Here is an 18,174-nt window from a genome sequence, read left to right on the forward strand (position 1 = left end):
AGCATGCAATTGTATGTATGCAGAAAGAGTTGCATCGGAAGATTGCATCTACACCGGATAAGGACATCTAAGCAGAGGAAATTCTAAAATCAGACACTGCCAAAGAAAGGAAACAAAGTTCATAGAATCGTAGAAACATTTAGGTTGTAAAAGACCTTTAAGATCATCCAGTCCAACCATTAACCTACACAACCAAATCCACACTAAACCAATCAAGGGTAGACTAAACTAAACCGTCTCCCCAAGTGTCACATCTACCCATTTTTTGAACACTTCCAGGGATGGTGACTCCACCACCTCTCTGGGCATCCTCTTCCAATGCTTGACTACCCTTTCCATGAAGAAATTTCTCCTAATTTCCAGCCTAAACCTCCCCTGGCGCAGCTTGAGCCCATTTCCTCTCGTCCTATCGCTAACTACATGGGAGAAGAGCCCAACACCCACCTCACTACAACCTCCTTTCAGGTAGTTGTAGAGAGCGATAAGGTCTCGCCTCAGCCTCCTCTTCTCCAGGCTAAACAACCCCAGTTCCCTCAGCCGCTCCTCATAAGGCCTCTGCTCCAGACCCTTCACTAGCTTCCTTGGCCTTCTCTGGACACGCTCCAGCACCTCAATGTCCTTCTTGTATTGAGGGGCCCAAAACTGAACACAGTATTCCAGGTGCAGCCTCACCAGCGCCGAGTACAGGGGGACAATCACCTCCCTGCTCCTGCTGGCCACACTATTCCTGATACAGGCCAGGATGCTGTTGGCCCTCTTGGCCACCTGGGCACACTGCTGGCTCATGTTCAGCCGGCTGTCTACCAACACCCCCAGATCCTTTTCGGCCAGGCAGCTTTCCAGCCACTCTTCCCCAAGCCTGTAGCGTTGCATGGGGTTATTGTGAAGTTCTATTTTTTCTAAACATATCAGAAATTTAAAATGAGATACTATAAATTATCTAAGAAAATTTATGAACCTTCACCTCTTGAAACTTTTTTTAGAGCATTGAATTTTGTATAAGTCTTTCTAGTTTAATTTTGCCCCTGATTATTATTAATGCTCCTTTCCCTGATTTTTACTACTTTGGTTTTGTGCTATGACACTTTAAATTCTGTAATCACTTGTTTGATTTAGTTGCCTTCCTGTTATTTAAAACAAAATTTACTATCCCTCCCTTAAATTAACTGATTAAATTTTCATTCTTTATGTTTTTTTCAATCACTATTCTTTTCAACCAACAGAGACATCGGTCTTGTTCTTAAAATGTTTATGTAGCAACATTATAATATATAACCAGAGAATCAGATTTCCTTATTAAAACCAAGTTCTTAGTAAGGTTTCCGTATTAGGAATTAGGTTCTTAAACTGCTAGAGACTAGACTGCATGCGTCTCCAGATACTCTTATCTGCTGTGGAAATGGAAACAGGAAGAACAATGTTGTGACCTGAATTAATGAGACTGCAGGAAAATACAGGTCAATAGAAACCTACACCAGAGAAATCACGATATGTCTTGTCTCCAGATTTATACTTAGAAAATCTTGCAGATACCCTGGAAAGTTGCTCTCTTCTATGTAACCAATGATGATTTACAGTTAGGCTGCAGCTGGATCACTAGAATCTCCATTCTGAACCATCAGAAAAAACAGAGAATGGTTATCCGGTCCCTTTAAAGTGACAGTATTAATTTCTCTCCCCAGCTTGCACCACCTTTGGAACACAACCTGCAAATCCTACTGCAGTTTCGCAGCTGCTCAAAGGGATCAATGTAACAAGACTTTTTGTTATACGCTTACCACATCTCCTAGGCTACCTACTAAATGAATTACTCTTCTCTGTACAACCACTTTTGTTTTTCTGAAAGATATTTCATAAATAACTTTCATATGTCTGCAGACATTTTGTTGTATTTCTTTTCTGAATAAAGCTGGAAATGAGACATTTCTTTTCTCTTTTTTTTCCTCTTAAGTCTTGACTAGAGATTTTAAGCCTTCAAAAGGCAACTTCAGCTCCTACAGGTACCCTGCTGATGAAAATAATCTCCCCTACCTCTTCTCCCCATGTCATCAGACCTTTTTGATTATATGAACATATCTCTTTACATAGTATATTCTGTGGTCCCTCCAAATGCACTAGCCAAAACAGATTTTTTTCTTCCACTTCTCTTCTATGAAAATAGCTTGTATTAACTTATTTTAGAAGTAAGTACCTAGGCCTGTGATATTTTTATTATCCTCTGTAACATGCAAATATTCCTACAGAGAGAAAAATCCAAATCCTAGAAAAGCTAGGTTTTTTTGTTTTGGTTTGGTTTTTCCCATGTAGAATGGTAAAACAACTCTTGTAAAAAACATATGAAAGGCTAACATGTAATATAATTTTTACATGCATCCAGTTTACTGGGGTGACTTAAACACCATGAAAGTCCCTTTATAAAAGAGAAATTCAATTCAGATAATTTTTAAGGTGTTTGAATTGAGACATTTACAACCATGGGATGAATTTTCATGCAGTTTGTACAGGGAAGTGCAAATGCAACTCAACTCCGAATCACTCTCAAGACAGAAAAGACAAATCTGTCTTTCCTTTCTTAGGAGTTCCACTGGTCAGGGTCAGTTTTAATTTCCACTGGAGCCTCGACAGGAGCCCTTGAGGCAAAGACTGTCAAAAGGTATGCACTGACTGAGTACAAGCCCAAACTAGTCCTGCTTTCTGGACAGCACTGCCTTTTGCAATTTTTCTCAAGGTAGAGAACTGTGCTGCTTTTGACTGTTTCAGTCTTCCCCAGAGGACTTTCTGCAGGACTTTCCTATAATCAGATTTATGTCAGTATAGGGAAATTACAGAAAGAATATGAAACATCTTATAGCAAGAGATGCTCCCAAATTAACAATAAATATTTCAATTAAAGATTAGGCATGCCATGAAACCACTCAACCAGCACCTTAATAGGATATTACATGGCCTAAATAGAAATGGTTATGGTTTATAGTTATTATCTATGACCTATTTTGCAACTGCTAAGGCAAACTTAATGCCTGGCTACCAATCCATACTAAAAAATTCTAAAATGCTGAGTGCGTACTCTCTGCGTACTCTTCAGACAGAACTTGCATTGACATCAGTTGGAATTCAGATATAAATCTAGGTCAAGGAGCAAACATGCGTAACAGAAATCAATGAGAAATTATTGTCTAGCTGTTGAATTTGAGATTTTAAGTGTTCCCATTACAGCAGTATCAAACCATTTCAAGTGCCATCACAGAACAGTCCGCTATTTAAAAATACTGAGACTGGAAGGACTAGCTTGACAAGCCTTGCTTTCAGCTCCTGTGCCAACTGCAGCATTACTCACCTTGCCAGCCCACCTCACTCTCTGGGATTTCCTGTCAGCGTAACTGATGCTGTAGTCACACAGACATCTACATTAGGAAACTACATATATACACACACACATGTATATTGCTTATATGTATAAGCAATCTGAATCCATTCTGTTACAGGGTTTAACTTGTGACCAGATAGCAGTTCAGCTGGTGTAACATCAGAAGTGGGAGAGGTGCACAAAAAAAGTGGCAGAAGATGTCAGGATGAGCTATGGTTTAAAACCTAGATGTGAATCAGGTGGAGAAGAAAAAAAAACAACTCTTACGTGTCCTACATAACTGATTCATTTTCAATTACTGAACTATTGGATTTGTTACAGGCTTATATTGCTAGAGTTAAGAAAGTTAGGCCCAAATTAGTGTACTTACAGGAAATTGTTCTGTCCTAGCAAATAGATGTTTTCCAGTAAAAAGCAATCTCATCAATTAGCAAATTTGGTCTTTGTCTAGAGAGGAATGTTCTATTTGTTTTGAGCTTTTCCAGTTTTTCATGCTGTATAATCAGAACATTCAGATTAAATAGTTTTCTCTGAAACTACCTTATACGCGAATGCCCAGTTTAAACAACTTAAAACAGTACATAGGCCACTTCTTATGTGTGCCTACAACTGAAATTCAGCTTTACAGAACAACATAAATAGCAAAATCATTTCTCTTGGGATTGAGAAGCTTGGGAAGATTTATTTGAAAGCTTTGCAGCAGCACTGATGAGGTCCTGTAACAATATTAGGAAAACTCTATAGCATTAGAGTGACATTAGAAAATTCTTCTAATCCCTTTTCAGTATAACTAAAACGATAGACCAGAGAGATATTGAGAAATTCTAAGCATAGAACCAACACAAATGTAAAATTTCAACTTTAACAAAAACAAATTTTCATCTTTTTCTTGACATCTTAGTATTTGTAAACAAAGTAGATTATGAAAATTACTAAATTATTATGAATATAACTGTGAAAATAGCTGAGGAGATATTTCAGAACTTCTCAAATACTTTATGAATAATTCATTCATTGAAGTGTACTTTATTATCTATGAAAAAAATACTAATGTAGCTATGTAAGAGAAGCTGTACATAATAAAAGGCTAACAACCTTCAGGGTGTCCATTCACCATAAAACTAATTTCACACCTAGTCTATTATGTAATGTGCTATGAAAATATTCTTTGCTTCAAGGTATCTTTATGAGAGTTTGGACCATACAAAAGTTGTGTTCAATGCTATGTGGATTATCCCTAGAATAATTTTAAAAACAGTGAGATAATGATGTATAACTTTTGTTTCACAAACTGGAAGCTAAGGTGGTTGGTGTAAAGAAAAAAAAGATTGTAATAACTATTTTTCCCTTATATCCAAATATTTACCATAATTGCCAATAGGCACTGAAAATATTTGGATTGTTGATTACTTTTATGGTTTGTATGCTTTGATGGATCTTTCTAAGATTGATGTAACTTAGTGAATGAATTTTAAACATTCTATTATTAAATGTAATCAAAAGAAAAGAGTAGAAGAAAACATTAGTCATTGAAGCTGACTGAAAAAACAGATTGTCTTTTTCTTTTAAAACCCTGCTTTGTCTCAGCTGGAGAAACAAAAAAAGTCAAATAGCTAATGAACAAGAAACTCCAAGACCCAGGGGCTAATGAGTCTAGTAGAAGTATTTCCCCTGAACCACACCCTAAAGTCCAGACCATACCTGTGAATAGGAATGGCTGAGGACAGACTGGTTTTTTGGATCTGCCTTCACAAAGACACAGGAATACAAACACAAGCTCCAACACAATCCAGCACCCATCTAAATCAATAAGAAGCTTTCTGTTGATTTCATAGGGAAACCAATAATTTCTTCAACAATATTCAATGAGGCCCAAAAGGGAGCAAACTGATGTGGAAAATGTACAACAAAATGTAGTCTAGTCATTCAACATTTCTGAATTTTAAATGAGTTTGCTATTCTTGCTGATGGCTATTTCAATCCATTTCAAGTAATTCTAACACTGTGATTCATCCTTCCTCTCTTTCAAAGTCTTCATGACCAGGTATCTGGTCATGAAGAAAAGTTCAGGATACACACAAATATCTGTTGTCATGACTTGATGCTTATTTTCTCAGTAATTCCATTAGCTTAAGAGGGGATACTTTAGAAGCAAGTATAATTTAGAATGAAGAAAGATATCCATTTATATGCTAAAAAACATTTTTCCATGCCAATAACAGTATCTCTTAACACATAATTCAAGGAAAATAAGGATTTCTTTGCAACAAGTTAACCAATAAAAAAAGCAAACAGATGGAGAATATATTTATAATACATTCAAAATCTATAATGGATGTCTCAACCAGTATCACTTTTTCTTCTGTCAGCCTAAAATCCTGGTATTTCTCAGTTGCTAGGATACTCCAGATGAATAAACTTCTTTTTTCTTTCTCACTACTTCAATTGTCCACTATTGAAATGCTTGCATTATACACAGAAAGGAAATAGTCCAACTGCAAACTTTTTTCCAACAGCAGATAGTGGATAATAGCAGCATATGTGGATAATAAAATGTGCTTTTCATTTTTAAGAATTGATTTTTATACATTCATGCCATAAAAGAGCTTGTTATGACTGACATGCAACCATTATGCCAGTTTTTCTTTAAATACTTACGTATCAAAATATTCTGTCTGAAATATATAAAGAACACAACAGACATTAGATCCTCTAAGTATTTTTAGTTCAAAGAAAAAAGCTATAACATATTAAAAAAATGGAATTTAGATCACATTTCACTATCTTGCAACAGAACTCTACTTTTTAAGATTAATAATCCTATTCCTTATCATAAATAACTTTTCAAAAGTTCCAGTGATACATACTGGGAACTATAGGTGGTTTTTTATGATCTGTGATAAGATAAAATGTACTATACAAGATAAGTCTTCATTCTCAAATATCCCTAAACCCCTTTACTTTTCACAAGACTTAAAACTATACATATTAGAAAGTTACTCTATTTTGGGGGGTGGGCAGGGAAGTATTTATAGCATTTTTAGCCATCAGTTATTATATTTTAACAACCCTAACATATATATAACAAAATACACAGAAGACAGACTGACTATAAATGTTTCTGGTGATTAATATACTGTAATTTTGGACTTATATTGTTATCAGATTTTACAAAGGAAAATTGGTGAACAACAATCTCTATTCAGCAAGCTTTCAACAACAGCCATTGTTGTAGATGCTGCCTCATCTGTGTATGTCCTCTTTGAAGGTCATATCAAAATTACACAGAAGAAGCTGAAAGAAAATCAGAATTCTTACACAAAATAAAAAAAATAAACACACTATAAGAAGCATCACATGTACAAAATTCAACAAAGAAATCTCTGCTTGACTGAGAACTGCAATTTTAAGCAAGGGCAAAGAATAAGCTCTCCTCAGCAAAGTCTATAGAAAATGCAAGATAATCATACAATATGCTTGAGATAGATTTTTATCACTCTAACTGGTCCCACAGTAGAGTTTTAGAGAGGAATATAAGTATGAGGGATATATTACAACAGTAAAATTTATCAAAATCAGTTCCAAAGTTTTCTTGGCACTGACTGCTGACCTTCAGCATAGCTTCATACTATTACTAGCAGGAAGAGAACAAGGAATTCACAAATAGATGATAATGATTAGGGAACAAAGCTCAAAGGATGCCTTTATCTGTGATTTGCCAGTCACACTGGGAGCCCTCCAAGCAAATGAAATTTTCTGACTTGACGAACATACATTTTTGTGATGTCACCACAGTGCAATGAAGAGCAATCCTGAGCACCTTATACCTGCTTGTAGGTTGTCCATCTGAATTTCACCTGAACTGGTCTGAAACTTTAAAAATCTCACTTATTCAGGTAGTGCAGAAAACAACAACTCTGAGATGTAACCAAGTGCAAGAAAATTTTCACTGGAAAACCTTTGTGGACACACTACGTACATCAATTTTTTACATCGGACAGCCTACAAAAGTGATAGGCATTTCTAGTGTACAATTAAATTAGAAAGATGCAAAATAGTCTCTCTATGTTAATCTCGTCAATTTTGATTGAATCATTAATGAACTTCTTTCTGCTAATCACTAACTTCCTGGGAATACTAAATTAAAATTATCAGGTTCTCACTAGCTTTTTCACACCTGACTATTTCAATCTCTCAAACAGAGATTTATTAAAAGTGTCGTCATAAACCACTGCAAAACAAAGAAATCAGACCATTTTAAAGTGTTTTGTACTGGGTACCCAAAATAAAAGGACTGGTTATTGTTGTTGTTTTAAATGTTGGCCTTTGACTAACAAGTTATTATAAATAAATCCCTTTTTAATTTTACATACTTTCATTGTGGTTTTTCAATATCAGATTTAAAAATTCAGAAGGGAAGATTAAATAATGTTATTTCACTGATGGTATTGCACACATGATAGATCACATTATCTATATATGTTAAAAAAAATTCATACATTGCTGCATGAGATCTACAATCTTCATGTGTCTTTCACCTGTGCTTTTTAGCTTTTATGTTTCACGTGCTTTTCCATCTTTTCAGTTTAATACTGAATGTATTATCTTTTGCCACACTTAACACATCATGTTTTTCTGTGAGTCTTTCTTAATCTTACTGCTGTTTCTAAAGATGTCTTACCAATTCAGTTATAATACTCCATAGTAGAAACAGGTGGTAGCTCAGAAGTAAGACAAACCTCTTTCTATAGTGAGCTTAAAAGGCAGTGGGAGGCTGGATTTCTCAAAGTTTTACCTTTAGGTAAAGGTAGAAGTTTTGAAAACTGCTTTTCTTGCAGCCATAAGCCTACTGTCCTTGACAAATTATAGACTATTAACTATTAATTAAGTAATTCCATCAGCACTGCAGTGAAGCAATTTTTCCCTCAAAACTGGGGAAAAAAAAAAAAAGATTAATTGAGGCTAAGAGCTCAATATAATCGTATAAACTGGCTGACTACTTGATTGGGCACATACAGAAGTCCGTTGTTCACTCAAGTACCCAAGGAGTCACTGGTAGAGACTTGATTATATGTAAAAGTTCTGAATTCTAAGATCTCTTTACTTTCTTCTAGGCAATGCTGCCACCTTCTTTGAAGTACAGCCAAAACAGGCTTCAAAAGTATTCCTGCATTAAAAATAGGCATGGGAAAGCAAAACAACTCCAGTCCAAAATAATAATTTTTGCTGTAGAAAACATGTTCAAGATACTTAAGATCCTAAAGATACATTGAGGAAGCATATTTTTACTCCTATATTCTTTTATCATTCACTGGTTCTGACAGGAATCAAAACTTAGTTTGAAGTCCAAGAAGTTCTGATCCTATCTCTGCTACAGTCAAATTCTATTTTATTTCTGTACCTATTAGATAGACAAAGACACAAGCCATCACCAGCTAGTGATGATGACAACATGCTCATGAAAATTTGTGAAATGCTGCTGAAAAGAATGTACAAAACACTACAGTCTTACTATCCAAGGAGTGATAGTTCTGCTCTCTCATCAAGATACCACAACTTAGTATACTGTGGTCCTTTGCAACATTATATTAATCTATGTCAAGCAACAGCCAGTAATATAATTTTTGATACTACTCTTGGAGAATGACTGTTCCATTAGAACAGAAACTATGCTGATGCACAAAACTATTTTGACTTCTATTCTTTCACAAAAGGAAAGACAAAAGTATCAAAGTACCTTTCAACTTTATGCACTACTAACAGCCATTTAGAAACATCCTCCCACTCAAGTAAAAACATCCACCTACATTTTCTTGATCATTTATGAAGAGAAGAACAAATCTTACTGTTATTATGTTAAAAAGTAAATGGGAAAAAGAAAAGTTAAGCTGTTTGTGAAAGAGAAGAGCCCTACCAAGTCTCTTGTAACTGAGGACAAATTCCAGCTGTTGAATGCAGTCGTTTGGAAGATATCTGCTAAATGAGATACAAACTCATACAAGTTATGTAAGTTCCTAGCATATAGCAATTTCTTCACAAAGAAAATGCTCTTCTACAAAGAGTCAGATGTTGCATCTAAAACATCTAAACAGTAGCAGTGAGCTGAGCATACCTGTAGGTTTTGAGGGCTTCAGCAGAAGAAACTTCCTTGCTGGGGTTAGGACTGACCTTTAGGCTAAGGAGTCTAGACACAGTAGGAACAAAAAAAAAAAAAAAAAAAAAACCCAACAAAAAAAAAAGGCAATGAGCTTTCCACTTAGCTATATGTTGCCTGAGAAAGGTGCATTGAAGAAGGTGGAGGTTTTCAAGACTTCAGCTTTGGCTCTTGGAGTATATATGTGCTTTATATACATATATAGAGAAGATCATCTCTGCTAAGTCCCTGATACAAGAAGAGGCCAACAGATGCATAGCAGCTGTTTTTCAAAATCTTTCTAGGCCCACATTCATGTGCACATTTTCTCCCCTCTGCAGCTTGGTTTTCACATAAGCATGGGTGTTCTGGTGTACTCTACAATATGAATGGGCAGATCTAGACTCACCACAGAGCATTCCAGTGGGTATTCCAGGCACAGAATCAGTTCTTAGTTCCCTGTTCTTGAAAGAGATACAATTATCTTTATATAACAACAATATTTTGAGGGAAATTGCATTATGCACTGTGCGTTGCTTAGCTAATATGGTACCAAGTATCAGAAATTAATAGGTAACTTATTCCTGTAATGGTGTAATTACTTTGCAAGCACAGTTACTGGAATGTCAGAAACCAAAAGATGCTTTGAAATACCGAGGAACAACACCATGCCTGCCATTATGTGTATTTCCCATTCTCACTATTCTATGACCATCTACAACTTCAAGAACACTTTAAAAGCAATAAGATTGCCATGAATTTTTTAGTATTTTGAAAGATTTAGAGAGATTTTGAAAGATTTCTTTTATAAATGAAAGGCTATATAATTACTAAGTGATATTAGTTTTCTTGTCATAAAATGCAATATAATCTTTAATTTAGAGTAGCTACTTTTTACACTGTAAAGGAGTTAAGCCATGTGTATAGAGGTACGTGGCTAGCTGATGCTTACAAAAACAATCTGTTCTCCCCTGCCAACTGTAATACCAAGAAATCTGAAATTTCAATGAGTTGTGGCAAATCCATCATTGCAATATTGCTTCTACTGTTGGGACACTTTTTAATTGAAATACTGGCTTTGAATTTGACCTTTATTAATAAAGCAAACAAAATCCAATGAAAATAATAGTGGCATGATAGATTACCAAGTACAAAAGTTCACAGAAAGTTAAAATCAGAACTGTGAGTATCAAAATACCATAAAAGAAGTATAAAATGTTTTCTAAACATTAAAACTGTATTTATTCATATTGGAGCTATACATTTAGATGATCTGTTGCATAATATTCTTATGCTTCTATTTATAAAAAAGTGTATTCCAATTTAATTTAAGAAACTTTTCCATACCTATTAGCAGGTGTTATAACAACCAGCTGGAATCCATACAATTTAATTTTCATTTTCTCTTTCTGCATCTGTCTTTTTATGCTTCAGTATTTTCCTTTTTATGCTTTTTTAATGTTATATCTTATAATCTGAGAACTTTTTCTTTTAGTTTATCCATTATATTCAACATAATTGGTCATAGACCAGGCAAAATTTGCACATGCTTAAAACTGCTGTGTCTGCTTTTCAGTGTACAAAGAAAATATTATTTTTCAAGCAACAATTTCATACAACACTAATGTTCTCCAGTGGCCAATTAGTTATATGGTTGATTCTGCTAATACACTTTTGCTGAAGAGTGACTTGAATAGTTACTTTCATTGTAACGATTTCTACTTAATAAAATTCAACAGTAGCAAACACAATTCAAGAGTGTAGAGAGGAGCACATGGTCAAGGACCCTCTGTAAGACATGAGGAAGAAATGAGCTGCTCCCACAGTCAGGTCCAAGCAAGACAACTTACTAATAGATACATCACTATCATTCTCCATTGACAGCTGGTAACACAGCATAGTTTCTGAAGTAATGGAATAAGTGCACCTGATGCATAATGAGTAAAATAGCAGCTGCCACTTAAGTCTGTAGAGTGCGAAATGGATATTCCAGGCTACAGGGAGAGTAGTAGAGCAGCAGTCATCAGGGCACTTACAAAGGTGTCTCATACATATGAACACTAGTATGGGTGAGAGAGGCTAATAGCATCTGAACAGCTAAATCTCTTAGAGAACAATGATGTTATTTTTACAACCCCACCCTTCAAATCCAAGGATAATGGAAATCTTAGTAATTAAAATGACATCAGATGTTGCAAAAGTAAAAAAGAGCCTGAAAAATGTGTCCAGAACTGAGGAGACTGTAGCAGGGTTGCTTTATGTGAAAATGAAGTCATAGATTCTGAAAACTTAAGATAAAACTGAAGAACAAAAAAAGAAAAAAAGGGACTCAAATAGTTTCTCTAGAGCTATAGTGAACCCAAACCATAACAGACCATGCAGAACTAGGCAGACAGGCCTTCCAATCTTTCTTTAGGTTGTGAGTGTTGCCTTGAAGAAGTTTCTTCAGCATTTCTGATGGAGCTAACCCTAATATCCTAGATTTTTTTTTTTTTAACTTGAGATGCACATTCAGCAACTAGAGTCCAGTTGTAAATTTTTTTAGTTTTTTCACCAAAACAACAGGATTCTGTTTACTGTTGTTTGAATTCTGGAAATGATTGATTACCCTTAAAAAATGTTACCATAGAATATAAACACAAGAGTATAAGAATGTTTTATTGTTTCATTCTTCTCACAAGTAGTTATTTGCTATAAGATATACTTACTAATAAAATACTTAATTTTCCTTCTGATCCACAAATTTAAAGACTGAGGGTGGGAAGTAGAGCTCCTTGATTTCATTGCAAATTAGTGTGGCCTGACAATGCAAAAATAATTTCCTCTGGAGGCAGAGATATAATGCTGTGAAAGCATATGAGTCATATAATCTACTTCCTGATTACATTGCAAGACTGACTACTACTACTACTATTTCTGAAAGATCTCTGTCTATCAATTCTTGAAAATCTCTACAGTCTTTGTTAAGCAAGTGAAAAATCCATCTTTGTAAGTGGAAACACTTAGCCTGCTATCAACCTGAATACAGATATGTGGTGGTCAAATTAGCTTGATCATTCTTCCTTTCCTACTTCTGGGGGGAATTGATCCCTGTCAGTTTATAACAACTTTCTGAATGTTTGAAGAATTCAGCAGAACTTTTTATAATTAGAACTATTGTATCCTTCCGCTTTTGCCATTCACTGAGCCAGTTCTATCATGACTAACAGACATGGCTGTTTCTTATCAACTTGAACTTATTCCCCTCAAGGTGCTTACAAACTGAATGTTTCTCAGTTTGCTTTGGAACCTTTCTTGTTAGCAAAGTGAGGCTTACAGGCATAGAATTCCCCATGGCCTCTCTTCCTTTCTAAGGTAATAATTTATCTTTACACTCTTCTGGGACCCTCCTTTTGTCCTGTAAAGAATCTCAGAGATAATTGCTAATCGCCCAGACATTATTTCATTTAAATGTTTATGGACTGTAGGAAGAATGTCATCAGGCCCTGCCTATGGAAAACCTAACATACGTAACACTTAACTTGATAGTTCTCTATTTTGCTTAGTAGATACCCTTGTTAAAAAGCCCTCTGTTGTGAGACAGTAAGAATACATTTGCATCTCCAATGGCAATGAATGCACTACAAATCAGTACATTAGAAATCCAGTAACCTGATTTATATTCTGCCATCTGTGTATACTATTTGATTCTAGGGTTTTGGATAGGTTTGATAAGGTATTGATTCATGATGATATAATACTTATTCACGGACAGCATGATAGCAAATCTTGACTCTGCAAGTCCTATCAAAGATCACTGACTTGCCTGGGGGGTGGGGGGGATGTTTGTGTGGTTTTTTTTCCCCTGCAGTACTTGCTGCAGAAAACATTAGGCAGCTTACCGAGGCATAGTAGCTCTTACCATATTCTGCTTATGTGGGGAAGCTGGGGGAAAAAAGATACAGACTTTGCACAAGACAGTCAGCAATTACTTAGAAATAAGGAGAATATCTGACTGCAAGTCATATTATCTACAATTGTGAATAACACTCATGTAAACGGAAAGTAGAGCCTTGATATTTTCCCAGTCACTTATATTTTGAATTATGAAGTGTTTGTACAAGGATGGTTAAAATTAATGTGGAAGTTTGTTTTTTTTTTTACTTGTATGCCTTCTTGTTTATATAATTCTTAAGGCTTCCTAGTTTTCACTCACTTGGAATAAAATTTTTAAAAGATTTCATTTCAGGCTTGCTTTCTCCTTTCTTTTCATTGGTCTCTAATTGTTGTTATAGTATAACCGGCACAGAAAATAAACAATGTGGTTTAGATTTTTTCCAAAAGATCTCTGTACCAGCCTACTGGTTTTTCTTTTGGCATTGAATTTTTAAGGACATGTTTTGTCTCCATTGTTTTCCAGTAAATATTTCAAAATTTCAAGCATAGCTATTAGAAGGTTTTGTTCACATGAATTGCTAATGTTTAACTGTTGTCTTTCAAGGCTTTCCAAAGCAACCCAAATTGGCCTTGGGGTGTATTACGATGAAAGTAATGGTGAGACTGAGAAAGAACTGTATGTAGGGGGAATATTAAAACAACATCAGAGCTTTGACTAAATCCCTTTAGGGCAGCATGCCTTAATTCATAGCTATTGAGCAAGCACAGATGTAGCAAAGCAGATTGTTAGAGACAAGAAAATTTGGAAACTGAAGTTCAAGAAGCTTTGCATATATGGATGACAGGCTATAAAAGCAAAGCCAATTTAAGCATGTCCCATTGCAACAGTATCTTTCTACCTTGCTGAGAAGTAGAACAGACTGTTATAAAGGAAGAAACGTCACAGAGAGAGCAGCCTTATACTGACTCTAATGTGAAGAACACAAACCTTTACGAGAATTCAAGCCTCTGACTCTCTCTCTTCCTCACATGCTAGATCATCTGGAAGGAACAGAATAAATAACCAACAGGGAAAGGTTAATAATAGGTTTCAAAACCCCATCAAGTCAAAATCAAAAGTCGAGCAACGTAGACGTGAAAAACAGAGATAAAGGCAAGCATATTCAGGAACTGGTATAATAGCAGTGTATTATTGAAGCTGATTCAGATAAGAAAATACCAACTTTATTGCTATCTGAAACACATATGTTCACTCTAGGGTTGTTTTATCATTCGAACGACTATGAACATACAGAAACAAAGTGTGTCTATGGACATTTGCAGTCAAAGAAAAGGATGATTCCTTGATATTATTGCATTAATCTATGCTAGGTAACATAATGTTCAATGATCACATAATGAAAGAGTATTTAGAAGAGGCACAGGGAAAAGGGCAGAATACAACTAGCTGATAGAACCTTAAATGAGGAGAAAATTCTCTGCTGGCAGAAATTGGCACTATGCCTGGTACATCAATGAGGCTGAATCAATCTATAGAGAACTTGATCTTGAATAACCCAATTTTAATTCTGCTGAAAACTCTGTGGGGCTTAACAGCCTTCTACATATTTTATTCATAAATGAAAAATATCAGAAATCTGGAATAAACAGAACAAACTATGTCAGTACAGTCAAAATATTACATAAATCTCCAAAATAAATTGTAAAGGTACCATGTTATCAATTTTAATACAATGAATATACACAAAGATCCACCACTTATAACATGGCAGTGCCTTAGGCTTAGATGACATTTGGGGTTCTGAATTTCAGGGCAAACAGTAGAAATTCACTGATAGTTTTGAAACTTACTGAAACATCAGTTTCAGTTTTGAGAAACTGAATAAAAAGTTCTTTCTGAAAAATTATTTTACTTTTTTTTTTAAAAAAAAAAAACCCTGCACATTTTCCTGCTGTGGGGGGGAAAAAAAAAAGAACATTCTCTTGCTAAATTCTGAATTGTGAATAATCATGCATTTTCCTGCATTGACAAATGCACAGAATTGAAACAAGTCTTCTTTCTGTCTTCTCAGGCCACTGCATAGCTCATACTCAAGAAAATATGGTTAGACTATCTGCCTTCCAATGATTTTTGCTAGTCACTTCTCTTGGTTTCATGATCAAGTGAAGAATAGGAAAGAAAAAAGGATATGGGGAAAAAGGAGCAAAGAAAGGAAAGAACACCAAGGAAATTAAGAGTTACATGGATTCAAATATGTGTGGAAGACTATCATGAGACACAGATGGTGGTCAGACAACCCTATAGGTAGAAAAGTATCTGCCACAATAATATAAGTTGCAAGGACATGAGCAAAGTACACAGGCTTTTGAAAGAAAGAAAAGCCATACTCATATCATCTTCTGCAGGAGGAACTCAAACATAATGCCCAAAGAGATCACAAGAGAACAACAGGACCTCAGAAGGGGTGAAGAGCGCAACAGCCATTCTTTCTATTCTTTTTTCACCAGGAAGGTAACTTTCAATATACTAATTTTCATCCACTGATCTCCAATCTTGTTAGTTTCTTACTTTCTAAAACACAATATAAACAAAATACCCTGATTACACCATCTTTTAATTGACCTTCACAATGCAATCTCTCCCCCTTTTAATATTTCCCTTCAATATTTATTTTTGTCAGCTGATTGGAATGTTTAACGAATCTTCGCTTACTTTCCACAAAAGAACAACAAAATGTAGGTCTGCAAGGCACAATTACTATAGTATTACCCTCTGCTTGTGCAAATTAATTCACAGAAAAGTATCCAAACTACTACTCCAACTTGTACCAGCATTATAACTCTGTCATCTTTTTCTTTTATGGTTATTTTAAAATTAATTTTTAAAAAAGTAATAAAACCCAACCAAAATCTTTATTCACAACTGTCTTCATATTACCAGGTGCCCAAAATTGCCAATTATTTATTTGTAAGCAAAATTAAATGAGATATTAGGTGTCAGCAGAATAGGTTCCAAAAACCTCCCCAGAAAGCTGAGGCTGATCTATCAAGTACTAGAATAATAACAGTAATACAGTAAATGAGAGTAAAGATCACTATAGTACAACTACTTATGGAAAACTTATTTCTTTATTGAAAACTTTAATGAGCAAAATTCTATGGTCAGTGACATGGTTGAGGTCAGAATGACCTTAAAATCTATTAAACCAATCTCTTATGGATCATTACTGAAATTTTGTTCCATACTGCTGTTCAGTACATAGCAGTAGTCCTTTCAAGGAGGCTTTCAATTTATATGCTGAGCATTATTTTTGATTTATATGTTGAACACTATAGACAACACTCACAACCTAATGAGTTCTCTCCTCTAAGGAGGAGCTATGGGATTATAGACCCCCACTTTGTTACTTATGGCAGAAATACATGAACAAGTGTGGCATGTATCTACCACGTAATGAAAGGTAGCAAAACTGAGACAACAAATACAGCCATCCAGAATTCAGCTGTACAGAGACAACTACACATGGAACAGTCAGGTTTTAAAAAAGAAAAAATTAAAAAGAAAACTCCTTAATTCTAATATCTGACATGCAAATTAATGATGTCCATGCTCAAGTTAATGATCTATAAAGATTTCATACCTCATTATCACCCACAGTTCTTGATACCCATGGCAAATGTAACCTTTCTCATAATACATGTACAGGACATCTTACCTGAAGATAGTTTAGCCAGATCTTAACTTCAATTTTTTTTAAAGAAGAATTCCATATTTTATTCTGTATCTCTAAAACATTCTAACCTTGCCATGTCTTATACCTAAATGGAGATTTACTCTTAACCAAATATAAATACAGTGGCATCAGTAAAAGAAAGATTATCACAACATATCTATTAACTTCTACCCAGAATTATTTTTACATTAAAAATGCTGTTTTTCCAATGATTTGCCAATGGACCTTATATTGATTCACAATATAAGGCCTTATGAGGAGCGGCTGAGGGAACTGGGGTTGTTTAGCCTGGAGAAGAGGAGGCTGAGGGGAGACCTTATCGCTCTCTACAACTGCCTGCAAGGAGGTTGTAGTGAGGTGAGTGTTGGTCTCTTCTCCCAAGAGTGATAAGTGATAGGATGAGAGGAAACGGCCTCAAGTTGCACCAGGGGAGGCTGAGATTGGATATTAGGAAAAATTTCTTCACCAAAAGGTTTGTCAAGCATTGGAACAGGCTGCCCAGGGAAGTGGTTGAGTCACCATGCCTGGAGGTATTTAAAAGACATGTAGATGTGGTGCTTAGGGACATGGTTTAGGGACTTGGCAGTGTTAAGTTTACGGTTGGACTCGATGATCTTAGGGGTCTTTTCCAACCTAAATGATTATATGATTCTATGAAATCTCAAGGTTTGTGAATGGATAACCAAATGTCATTCAAATGATGAATGACTGTCGTGGTTTAGCCCCAGCCAGCAACTAAGCACCACGCAGCCGCTCGCTCACTCCCCCTACCCCGATGGGATGGGGGAGAGAATCGGAGGAGTAAGAGTGAGAAACACTCCTGGGTTGAGATAAGAACAGTTTAATAATTGAAATAAAGTAAAATAGTAATGCTAATAGTAACAGTATAATAATGATAATAATAATAATGATACACGAAGCAAGTGATGCACAATGCAATTGCTCACCGCCCGCCGACCAATACCCAGACAGTTCCCGAGCAGCGATCGCTGCTCCCTGGCCACCCCCCCCCAGTTTATATACTGAGCATGACGTCATATGGTATGGAATAGCCCTTTGGTCAG

This window comes from Pelecanus crispus, chromosome 4 (genome assembly GCF_030463565.1).
Source record: "Pelecanus crispus isolate bPelCri1 chromosome 4, bPelCri1.pri, whole genome shotgun sequence".
NCBI classification, from domain to species: Eukaryota; Metazoa; Chordata; class Aves; order Pelecaniformes; family Pelecanidae; genus Pelecanus; species Pelecanus crispus.